Genomic DNA, 13,459 nt, shown 5'->3' with positions numbered 1-13,459 from the left:
GCATGGCTGTCTCAAAAAGTATTTTGCGACTGTATTTCTATTTTTTACAACAGCTTGTAATGGCCGCAACGTGCATTTTTTAGTAGTAAAAGCTTAAGTAGAAAAACTAAAATACCCTTACACATAAGTAACTTCATTGTGCAAATCGTAAACATTTTCATCATTTTTTTATGAGACAAAGTTCACTTTAACCTCCGTGTACTATTTTCATCCAAGCATGTGTTTCCACACTTAACAATATGTTAGGTAAAAAAGAGTACACTTCAGTTTACAAATCATAAAAAGTTTCCCCAGATAATTTACAGAAGGGCCAAACTATATGAGGGTAAAATAAAATTTTCCCCACATAATTTAAGGATATACCTCAATGAGGGACCTTAAACCAAAGATGGGTGTGATCTTGTAGTGCTAAAGCCAGCCTCCAAGAAAATCTTTTCCCACTCTTTCTCACTTCTTTCTCTTCCAGTCGCCAAAACCATCATGAATATGTCACAAACAAGCTTTGTCTCAATAATGTCATGTTCATCTTTGTCCCCATCTACCACAATGTCTATGATGATAACCTTCCCTCCTTCCCTACTTGGAATAGCTTCTCAACATCTATTCAATATCTTTACGCAGTCCTCGTCGCTCCAATTATGCAAAACACACTGCCATTTTCAAGTCCAAAAATATATTCTAGTTCAATTGATTGCCTTAAATTTACAATACTTGCATGAACATCAAGTGTTTTAGAATGTTTCTGAGAATAATTTTGAAACAAATGCTTGATATTTGTTCTTTACTTTAAGTTTCCCTTTTAGTTTTCTTTATTTTGTTTAATTATAAAAAAAAAATAAAATAAATAAAGATATCTGCTAGAATTCTCCTAAATTGTGCGAACTTTACCCTATTCAGCAAATAAATAGTAGTTCTATATATCAATAAGTATGGCCTTGCAGCAGTTCGATTCCCCACTGGGTGAGTGCTTGCAGCAGTTTGAAAAGGGTACACGGCTTCCTCCGGGCTACTTACCTCGCAGGATTAGTCCTGGCTTCCCGGAAAACCAGAGGGTTGGAGATACCTGTGTTATCAAAACAAAAAAAATATATATATATGTATGGCCTTGAATCCTTAATAATGATTTCTCTTTAGAACTTGGCTATTTGATCGATCAACTCAAGCAACTCGATATCAAATTAAACAAAAAGACAGAAATTGGCCTGCATATATGTTGCAATTCCTAAAATTTACTTGATTTCCATATCGAAACATTGGAAATAATCCAGAAAAGAATTGCCTACCTTGAAGAAAAAGGCATCCGCTGATGGGAAAGACTGAAACATGTCACCTCCAACAAAGTTCAAGTTCTTCCCCTCTGGCAAGTTCTCAACAACGTTCAAGTTCTTCCCCTCTGGCAAGTTCTCAACAACATGTGGGAGATCGAAAATTGTGCATTTTATACTAGGAAATGCCTCAAAAACGATCTGAGCAATGATACCGGTGCCACCCCCTACATCAACCAATGAATTCAACCTTCCAAACACTGCCTCACAGTTCCTAATAACCAAGCCCATCATTCTTGAGTCACTAGCCATTCCTTCATTAAATAGGTTATTGAATTTCTGGTTTTTGTCGCAAAACTCCCAGATGCCAACCCCATGTGCAGTCTCAAATGTTGTTTCTTCATTGCCTCTGAACCAATCTACCAAAAACTGCCATGGAGCGACCATAACCGGATCGATCGTGGCTCAGACAAATGGTGACAAATTGGGTAATTCACTTTTGATGAGAAGCCTAGATGATGGAGTGAGGACATACCCTTCTTGATCTCCATGATTTGGATCAAGTTTTGTTGTCTCAAAGAAACTCAAGTGAGTTAACAAGGACATGAGTCTGTGGAGAGAATTGATTTTTGAGGGAGGTGTAGACGCGCCCCGGGGGGCCTCATGCTACAGTTTGGACTCAAAATGTCGCGGTTCTTAATCTGATCTCACAATGTGCAATGTGAGATTGATAAATCACCAAAGAGTCCAAATCCGGCAAATCATTTTGGAAAACTGATTTTTAAGAAAAAAGTGTCAAACATGGACTGCTTTGCCAGATACAGAGTCGCCACCTAAATATTTTATTTTGGGAGAATTTAGGAAACCCTGACTCGTGCCTAAGGCCACGTGTCCGTCATCACCAAAGTTGCCTTGGCTTGGGAACTTGGGTACGATTGGGGAAGGTCATCTATGAGCACCCCCGCTCGCTCGATCAAAGATCGGCCTGTACAAAGTATGATATCGAGTTTTTGAAAACACATGCGTTCTTATTCCGGTTAATTGGCTAATCTTTACTACGTGATGTGCACAGCAAAACAAGTATAGACCAGATTGCCTAACTTGGAACAAAGTATCACATATCCGCTTGTTTGGAAATGGTTTTGAATTTTGCTACTCGCAAGTAGGCTAAAACACGGATTTCGATGAATTATTCCAATTCAAGCAAACCAACCTTCACCCACAGGCATTCAAGCAGTTATATCACATAAGCAATTAGCCTTATGGCAAACATGCTTTCATGTTAACATTTGCATACATGCGACATGCTAAAACATAAACACTCACAGTGTACTCCAAGCCAAAACAAAGAACTAGTTAGCAATCAATGCATGATCCTAATTCATGTTAAGATGGCTAATGCAATGCATGCAAAATGCAGCTAAAATAGGCTCAGCTAATCTAAGATGGCATGTGAGATGCGATTTAGTACATGTATTCAAGTTGGAATTGAAATACGATGTAGTTAGCATGATGCGCCGAGCCTGGTGCATGCAAGACAGATGAATGATGCAAACATGCATAGCATAAGGATGCTAATTGAAAATGACCTTAAACTAACCATCAAAAGCAGGTAAGTAAAAGGGAGAAAGACGTGGGGTTAGAAGACATTCACACACTCACGCACACTTATTACAAAATTCGCCCTCTCGACAAAGGGTCCGAATAAATAATACAAACCAACTAATTAATCAACTACCCTAGCTAATTAATTATTACACAATACTTAACTAATTAAACAAATTAATTAAGCTATAAAAGCAGCCTCGGGAAGAGGGACAAATGCATGCTCGGACGGCTTTGCTTGGAAATCCATCACCATGCTACATATTGCCTCTGTCTGCACTGCTCTACACCTCTGGAAACTGTGCCAACTTCTGTGACACTTCTGAACTACCTTGGGGACATGCTGAGAGTTCATCAACTAAGAGATGAGGCCATCGGCCAGGTGGAACTGGTCCTCGACCATGTGTGAAGCCATCGGCCAACGATGAATAGCCGGCCGACACTTAAGATGGCCGACCGACCATGCCTTCCTGCAGAATCCTATTTTTGCTGCAGCAGAGGATAGACAATGCATGACAAGGTATTTACAAGACAATGTATGCACAACCACCCTCCCTATCATGCTATGAACTCAAGGGAGTGTGGCTCTCGGCCCTTGGGCCACCAATCACGCATTTCAATGCATGGTGGCCAAAGGAGTTAAGTATGCATTTAATGTCAAATGAAATGTACATAAAAACACATAAAAGACCCCAACCTCTATCATGGTTGATCAAGAGGCAAGGGATGCAAACATGCAAGCAAAACTAATGCCACATGGGCATGTTAATGACAATGTCATACAAGGCTAATGGTAACAAACATGCCAAATGCAATGCGACCTAAACGAGCATGCAAACATACAAGGCATGTGACAACATTCAAGCATGTAATAACATGTGAGGCAAACATGTAACAACATGTTAAGCAACTTAACAAGAGATACATGCCAAATGCAATATCACTTAAACATGCAACAACATATTAATAGGCCAAGCATGCAACAGTGAGCCTAAAACATGCAATGGCCAAAGCCAAAACAAGCTACAACAAGGGGCAACAACATGAGACATGCAAGGCTACCAAAGAGGTGTTACACTACACCTAGGACAACCAAACATGGCATGATTCAAGCGACTAAAATCAGAGACATGACATGCTAAAACAGACCCAAAAACCCATTTAAATGGCATCCCAAATGCCTAGGCATGGTGGCATACACAATGACACACTCATGAGGCATGACACACAAACTATCCAAAGCATGGAATATGTGATAAATGCAAGTATTTGAGCATACTATATGGACTAAAATAACATCACAAGTGATGCCAAACCACTAAGATGGCCCAAGTAAAGCATGTCAAAGGATTCAATACTCAAAGCCTACAAGCTAGATTACATAGTGGCTATACAAAGCATGGCATATATGGTGAAAACAACTCAAATCAGAGCTTAAGCATGTTACAACAAGACTAAAAGCTTCATGAAGTCGAGCCAAAATCATGCTAGAAACATGGCTTAAAGCATGATGCATGTTAAGGCAAATCATGAGATTACAAGACAAGTACATGAAACATGCATGGTATGTCTAAACCAACTTGAAACAGAGAGGTATTAGGGAAAAACAAAGCCTAATACACACTGAAATAAAGCTAAAACAAGCTAAGCATACAAGCCACAAACACAAGCCAGTTATGCAAGCATTCAAGACAACAAGGAGAGGGGATGGCCCTCTCCTATTTGAGACCTTAAAACACCATCCGCACCACTGAAATCCCTCTGGATTTCAGCGGTGAGGAGGCCTAAACAAGGTGATCTCAAAGCTTAAAAATAAAGCACAAGAATAAGGCCAAGCAAGGCCTAAGAGGGGGGGAAACAACCCCAAACACCAAAATGACCTTAAACAAAGGTCTTAAGCACTAAAAATCAGAACTTTTATCAGTTATACTCACCCTTGTAGAACCTCTTCAAGAACAAAGCTCCAGCAGGTTTTCTGACTTCAAACCAACCCAAGAACACTAAAATCAACCTCAAGGGACCTCAGCTCCAAGAGGATGGTGTTCTAGTGTGTGTTTGTGTACAATAGTAAGACAATACTACACTTTTGAGTACAAAACAAGACTAAACAAGGAAATATAGATACAATACTATATCTATCTTTTCTAAGACAAATTTCTGAACCCCTCAGGAGGGAGGAGGAGCTCCCTCTTTATAGAAGTTCAATAACAAAGCTTCCAAAGCAAGCTAAACCAAGAGGCAAATCCTTCCATGCACGTGTATGGAAGGGAGCAAATGTGCATGCCAGCTAATCCAGTTGGCATAAAATATCTGCATAAAGTAGATGAACAGGGTTCGGCCAGCAAAAATGGCCGATCAACCAACACAAGGGCCGGCCGACCAAGTAAAGTGCCAATCGGCCAATACATTTGGCCAGTGGAAAAGAATCATGGCCGATGGCCTCAAGGCTTGGCCGGTGGGTTGAGGGGATGGCAAACAAGCCACCCTCTTTCCTCAGAAGCCAAAAACACAAGTGTTTGGTTCACAACCAAGCATAAAAACAAACAAGTTGAGAGATCTTGAGGCAAGACGCGCAACCGAGATCTCCGAGAACTCAAAATGAACACAAACATGGATGATCATCGAGTGTTCAAACGATGACGTCCAAGTCTTGAGGACGGTCAAAAATGGGGTGTCTACAGTTGCCCCTCTTTGACAGAGCTCGAAAGTCATAACAATGACGGGAGTGAATGTCAAAGCCCGGAGATGACCCATTTTTGACAAGGCCGAAGACTTTAGACAAAGCATACAAAATGCAGATAAAGATATGCGCCCGAAGGCAGGGGCAAGATGCAAGAACAATGCACAAAGCCGAGCGTAACTTATGATCATGCAAAGAAAGCTGTAACGAAGCAAAACATGTAACAGTTTTAAGCAGGCACTGTAGACGTCCCCGAACGCCCCGGGAGGGTGAGTCCCGTTCTGTTCATTTTGGGGATACTACAGCTCGGACTCTCAAATTGTCACGGTTCTTAATCTTGAACCAAAGAGTCCAAATCCGGCAAATCATTTTGAGAAACATATTTTTTGAAAAGAAGTGCCAAACATGGACTGCTTCGCCAGATACAGAATCGCCACCTAAATATTTTTTATGGGGGAATTTAGGAAACCCTGACTCGGTGCCGAAGGCCACATGTCCATCATCACCAAAGTTGTCTTGGCTCAGGAGCTTGGGTACAATCGGGGAAGGTCAGCTATGAGCACCCCCTTTCGCCCAATCCGAAGACCGGCCTCTACTAACCATGATATCCGTTTTTGAAAATGTTATGTGTTCTTATTCCGGTTATTAGCCTAGAATTACTATGTTATGCGCACAACAAACAAGTATAGACTAGATTGCCTAATTTGAAAACAAGCATTGCATATCCGTTTGTTTTGAAAAGCGCTTTGGAATTTGCTACTCGCAAGTAGGCTAAAACACGGATTTCAACGAGTTTTTCCGACTGAAACAATCCAACCTTCACCCACAGGCATTCAAACAGTTTATCTCATATAAGCACTTAGCCACATGGTAAGCATGCTATCATGACAACACTCACACACATGCGATATGCTAAAGCGAAAATACTTACATCGTACTCCGTGCCAAAACAATAAACTAGTTAGCAAACATGCATGTCCTAGTTCAAGTTAAAATGACTAATGCAACACAAGCAAAATGTGATTAGGATAGGCTCGGCTAATCTACGATGACATGTGAAATGCTACAACTAACACGTATTCAATTTGGAAATTGAAATACAGATGCAGTTAGAATGATGCGCCGAGCCCGGTGCATGAGACAAATGAATGAATGCACGCATGCATTGCATGAGGTATGCTAATTTAAACGTGCCCTAATACTAGCCATCAAAGCAGGTAAATAAAAGGGAAGAAAGAAGTGGGGATTGGAAGACATGCACACACTCACACACACTTATTACAGATTTGCCAGCGCTTGGAAGGACCAAATAAATAATACAAATTAATTAACTACAAAAGCTAATTAAACATTACAAATTGCCTAATCAGTCAACAAACTAATTAAGCTAGGAAAAACAGACAAATCGCCTCGGGAGGAGAGCTCGATGCAGTGCATGCTCGGTCCTGCTCGGAAGTGCACCGCCATGCATAGGCTGCCACTGTTTTCCTTGCTGTACTCCTCTGGAGGTTGCCAAAACCTCAGGATTGCTTCTCTGGATACTGGGGAATGCCATCGGCTGAGTAGGATTACCACCGGCAGTGGTATGTGGTCACCGGCCATTTATGAAGCTATCGGCAGAAGGATAATTGCCGGTCGGCACTGGACACTGCCGGTCGGCATAAAGCTCCTGCAGAATCTGCAATTGATAGCAACAGAGGGCAAGGCAGAGCATGGCAATACAATTCAAGGCATGTATGCACCAATCATGTCCCTTATCATGTTAGTGACTCAAAGGGACACGCTCCAACAAACAAATGAGGAACTCAACAAACAAATGAGGAACTCAACCTCAATCATGGATGATCAAGAGGCAAAGCATGCATGCAATGCAACCTAAGCATGTTGACTAGGCATGCAACATGGCAAGGCAAGCAAACAAGCAATGAATAAGTATGCAAGCTAGTATACGAGGCAAACATGTAAACAAGCAAAGGGTGAACTTGAGCATGGTTTGGGCAGCTCTAAATAGGCCCAAAACAGTGGCCAAAGTGCTATAAAATGAGGGCTAAATGGCATGCAAACATGCATGCACACAAGGACCAACACTTAAGCATAAAAAGGCAACTCTCAAGCACACTTGAAAGAGGCATAACATGGACTAATGGCATGCAAGGTAAGCATTGAAAATCATGTTACAAAGGGTGTTAAGCCAATTTAAACAAGACAAACGAGCCGTGCAAACAAAGCCAAAAACCCAAGGCAAGCCAAGAGGCTTAAACCAAGACTAAATCAACCAAGCCTTACAAGGCTAAGAGGACTTAAAATAGGTCTAGTGCAGACCTAAACAACACCCAAGGGACACCTAGATGGCATCTAAATGGCTCAAAATCAAAAGCATGCACAATATCCAAAACATGGAGCATGCAAGTCAAGCTTCCAAAGCTTCAATGAGGTGTCCAAAGCAAGCATACAAGCATGTCAAAGGGACTGAAATTATGCTATAAATGTTGCCAAATCATTAGAATAAAGCAAGTAGTGCATGCTACATACTCACACACTTGAGGCCAACAAGCCAAAATGCAAAGGGGGCATATAATACATGCCATGGCCGACCCAAACAACTATGGACAGACCTCTAGTATGGCAAAATAAGCACACAAGCTTCACAAAACTAGACCTAAAACATGCTCGAACAACGGTTTACAACCTAAGGCATGTTAAGGCCTAAACATGGCATTACAAGGTAGGTATGCTAAGCATGCATGGTGTACCAAAACCAAGTAAAAACAGAGGCATATTATGACATATTAAGCACAAAAAACAACTAAGGCATGGTCAACATGAAGCTTAGCTAGGTGCTCCCTCAAGAGGCCAAAAATGGTCCATTTCAAGGACAACAAGGAGAGGGGGTGGCCCTCTCCTCCCTAGGACCTCAAGGCACCATCCTCACCTCTGAAATCCCTCAAGATTTCAATGGTGAAGAGGCCCAAACACCAAGTTCCCGAAGCTTACACAAAACAGCACAAAGTGGGGCCTTTCAAGGCCCAAGAGGGGTCAAACACCTCCAAACCACAAAACACTCTTAACAAGCTATTTAGAGGACCTAAAAACAGAACTTTTTTTGTATTATACACTAAGCTCAAAAACAGTTCTAAGATAGGTAGAAAAGCAATGCAAAAATGGGGAATAAAAAGGCAAAATTGTTACCCTTGAAGACCCTCTTCAACAATGGTGGACTAGCTGGTTCTTCAAGCTCAAAACCACCCAAGAACTTCAAGAACAACCTCTTGGAACCTCAGTAGCCAAGGGAAGGTGTAATACTATGTGCTTGTGTGCAATAGTAAGACACAAATGGACCTAGACACACACAAGAGAGAAAAAGAGAGCCAAGAGAAGAGAGCCTTCTCTTATAGGCAATCTAACTTGTAAAGCTTATACAACAAGCTTACAAGGAGGGCATCCCTCCATACACGTGTATGGAGGGGAACCAAAATGCCACACAGCTGTCCTAAAATATCTGCAAAAGCAGATGAACAGTAGTTGGCTGGCCAAAAATGTCATTTTGACAAAAATGACTGCCGACCAGCAACAAATAGTGCCGACCGGCCACACACATTGCCGATGGCAACAAAAACCAGCCGGTGGCCTCTAGCCACTGCCGGTGGTGTGTGGGGATGCCTCACAAGGCATTCCCTGCCCCTCCAAGGCAAAACACAAGTGTTTGGTGCAAAACCAGACACAAAACGGTCGAGTTCGAAGATCCTAAGGCAGGGCGCGTAGCCGAGACCTCCGGGAACTCCAAACGAACACAAACATGGATAATCACCGAGTGTTCAAACGGTGACGTCCAAGTCTTGAGGACGGTCAAAAATGGGGTGTCTGCAGTTGCCCTTCTTTGACAGAACTCGAAAGTCATAACAATGACGGGAGTGAATGTCAAAGCCCAGGGACGACCCATTTTTGACAAGGCCGAAGACTTAGACAAACATGCAAGACAAACAAGGTATGCGCCCGAGGGCAGGGGTAAAATGCAAGACAATGCACCAAGCCGAGCATAACTAATGATCATGCAAGAAACATAAGGACGTATCCCGGTGTTTCAGAAAGGTATAAGCATTGGAGCGTATTCCAAATGCCCTTAACCAAAGAGGGAGAAACATAGGGACATATCCCGGTGTTTCAAAACGAATGAGAAACATAGGGACATATCCCGGTGTTTCGGAAAAAGAAAGAGAAACATAGGGACGTATCCCGTTGTTTTGGAAAAAGAAGGAGAAACATAGGGACGTATCCCGGTGTTTCGGAAAAAGAGAAGAAACATAGGGACGTATCCCGGTGTTTCGGAAAAAGAGAAGAAACATAGGGACGTATCCCGGAGTTTCGGAAGGGATGAGAAACATAGGGACATATCCCGGAGTTTTGGAAAGAAAGAAAAGCATAGGGATGTATCCCAGTGTTCCAGAGTGGTTCAAGCACCAGAACGTATTCCAAATGTTCTTAATCAAAGAGGGAGAAACATAGGGACATATCCCGGTGTTTCGAAACGAGTGAGAAACATAGGGACGTATCCCAGTGTTTCGGAATGAAGAAGAAACTTAGGGACGCATCCCGGCGTTTTGGAAAGAGAGAGAAACATAGGGACGTATCCCGGTGTTTCAGAAAAAGAGATACATAGGGACGTATCCCGGTGTTCGAAAAAAGAGAAAGAAACATAGGGACGTATCCCAGAGTTTCAGAAGGAGAGAGAAACATAGGGACGTATCCCGGTGTTTGGAAAAAAGAGAAAGAAACATAGGGACGTATCCCGGTGTTTCAAAAGGAGAGAGAAACATAGGGACGTATCCCGGTGTTTGGGAAAAAGAGAAAGAAACATAGGGACGTGTCCTGGTGTTTCGGAAAAAGAGAAACATAGGGACGTATCCCGGTGTTTCGGAAAAAGAAAAAGAAACATAGGGACGTATCCCGGTGTTTCGAAAAAAGAGAAACATAGGGACATATCCCGGTGTTTCGAAAAAAGAGAAAGAAACATAGGGACGTATCCCGGAGTTTCAGAAGGAGAGAGAAACATAGGGACGTATCCCGGTGTTTGGGAAAAAGAGAAAGAAACATAGGGACGTATCCCGGAGTTTCAAAATGGTGTGAGCATTGGAACGCATTCCGAACGCTTTTAACCGAAGAGGGAGAAACAAAGGGATGTACCCCAAAGGTTAGGGACGTATCCCTAAGGTTAGGGACGTATCCTAAAGGTTAGGGATGTATCCCAAGGACTAGGGACGTATCCCAAAGGTTAGGGACGTATCCCAAAGGTTAGGGACGTATCCCAAGGTTTAGGGACGTATCCCAAAGATTTCGACAAAGGAGAAGAAACATAGGGACGTATCCCGGTGTTTCGGAGAGGAGGAAAAACATAGGGACATATCCCATTGTCTCGGAATGAAAAGAGAAGCATAGGGACGTGTCCCGTTGTTTCGGAAAAAGAGAAGAAACATAGGGACATATCCCAGTGTTTCGGAAAGAGAGAAAAACATAGGGACGTATCCCGGTGTTTGGGAAAAAGAGAAAGAAACATAGGGACGTATCCCGGTGTTTCAGAAAAAGAGAGAAACGGAAACGTAGGGACGTATCCCGGTGCTTCAAAAAGGTATAAGAAACAAAAGGACGTATCCCAGTGTTTCCAAACAAAGGAGCACGCAAAACAACGCAATGCAGGTGCAGAAGACAGTGTGATAAAATTCATTTCTATGCAAGTATGGTGTATTTTCTACGCAATATTGAAAGCATGTTCTATGCAGAAACATAACGATGCGTGGCACGCATGCAACTGAAGTGTATATGAAAGTTCACATTCTATGCAATGGAAAGGCATCAAACATGTACTCTGGTGCCTTCGATTTACCTTTCGGAGGACTTTGCATCACAACTCTGCTCACCTTGTTTACATTGGCGAGAGATAACATATGCTGCTGCTTTAATTGTCATTCTGAGTTGAAGCAGGCTTAAGCTCGGAGTAGAGGCACACTCATTCTTCGGAGCACTGACAAGGCCTGAAGAGGAACATCCGGAGCACAATCACGGAGTTTTCCGAAGTTGAAGCACACTCAGATACCCGATATTTTCCTTTTTTTGCTTTTGTTTTGTAGTCTGGAACCTATATAGCTTCAAATAGGTCCTGGTTTTACTGTTCTGACATGACTTGGGTTAAACCCTGCAGTTTTATGAAAGAACGAATCTTGTTTTGCACAAACGTGAAGAATGGCACAGCACTCTAAGCACAAAGCGATTTATTTTTGAAATTGAGAGATGAGTTCTCGACCGGGTATTGAGCCTACGACTGAACACAGCGCACTACGACTCAACAACAGAAAACAAAAGGTAAAATAACCTAAACACAACGAGACACGCTCGGAACGACTCAAAACAAGATTTGAGACAAACAAAACAAAAGACACGACATACAGACGTGCACAGGGAGTCTGTTTCTTCGGGTATTGTTTCCCACCCTTTCTCATTTGTGGTTCTCACATCACTCGGCCCTCAAGCTCTGTTTTTCTGGAAAAGCCCTTTTCTCACTTTTTCTCTCATCGCACATCTCTCTATTCTTCAATCTCTCATTTTTTTTTAAATCCCTTCCCTGGGTGGTTGATGGATAAACAGGAGGTCGTGGGCCCTTACCCCTAGTATTCTACTAGCTTTTGATTCTTGTTCACAACAGTGAATTTCTTCCACAGAGGGGCTGTGCTACAATTGGGTGTGTAGCAAATCTGCAGCTGACATCGGTTGACGATGCTCTGCTGGGGAGTTTGGATGTGATTAGATCTGCCCAGAGGAGGGAGTGGGATATCTTGTCCCATTCCGGTTCGTGCTTTGCACTTGGCTTGATGCCTCGTTGCTTGGAGGATGAGAGAGCTTTCAGCCCTTTGCGGTCAGCTTTAGTTGTGCCCTTTCTGGCAAGTAGATTGACAACAGGGGAAAGACAGGAAGCCCGACTCAACTGTGCCCCTAGTTCATTATTTTGACCATTTTTTGTTTTTGGCTTTCTACTAAAACAATTTTGACCAAAATGAGAGTTAGATTGACATGCTTGTTCAATTTTTGATTTGAAATCATGCAAGTCAGGCTGTGAGCACTGAAAATTTTCCTTTTTTGGGTCCAAGAAATGGTCCAATTTTTGGAAAATATGGAACAATTTTCGAGAAAATTAGTCAACCTCAGTAAAAATTCTCAAAAACTATTTTTGCAAACTGCCGATGCTTAACAAGCGCGGAACTTACTCTTGAGACGTACAACCTTGGATCTGGATGAAAATTGCCCCCTTGCTCGAAGAGAGCTGCATGGCAACGGAAAGTTGCCCTTTGTTTGAACGGCACCGCAGTGCATTGAATGGCAACGGAGAGTTTCCCCTTGTGTGAATGACACCGCGGTGCATTGAATGGCAACGGAAAGTTGCCCCTCGTCTGAATGGCACCGTAGTGTATTGTAATCAGTCCTCAAAGCGATGATTGCAACCGAACTCCCGGATACAGAGAAGGCAAAGATTATCAGAACCATTACATGGACATGATCGAATTTGAAGTGTTTTAGGGCTGGACTTCAAAATGAAGTTGCCTACGTATCCCAAGGATGGGAATCAAGCCTTACGTAGTTCGGGGTAAGGTTCACTCGGGTATTATCCTCTACTGTTTAGGCTCTAACTTTTGCCAAGGCGCCCGTTGCGGGTTTTCGACCTTGCGAGCTTTGTTCTTCTTTTCTTTTCAATTTTTTTTTCATTTCTTTTTCTCTTTTTTTTGCATTTTTTTTTCTTTCTTTTTTTTCTTTTCTTTTGTGTTTTTTGTTTTGTTTTTTTTTTGCTTTTTTTGTATTTTTCTCTTGCTCTAACTTTTGCCTGGGTCGCCCTTCCGGGTTTTCGGCCCAGCGAGCCTCTCAAAGG

At 42.4% G+C, this 13,459-nt stretch overlaps 1 pseudogene; it reads right to left on the bottom strand.

Annotated features, from left to right (window-relative positions):
- Window positions 1-351: 351 nt before the first annotated feature.
- The window catches only part of LOC145799203 (trans-resveratrol di-O-methyltransferase-like), a 36,866-nt pseudogene continuing 23,758 nt past the window's right edge, over window positions 352-13,459 (bottom strand).

Source organism: Camellia sinensis, chromosome 9 (genome assembly GCF_055761805.1).
Source record: "Camellia sinensis isolate YWXY chromosome 9, ASM5576180v1, whole genome shotgun sequence".
In the NCBI taxonomy this organism is placed as follows: domain Eukaryota; kingdom Viridiplantae; phylum Streptophyta; class Magnoliopsida; order Ericales; family Theaceae; genus Camellia; species Camellia sinensis.
Note: the sequence above shows the minus strand (reverse complement) of the source record. Positions and strands in the feature narration are given on the sequence as shown.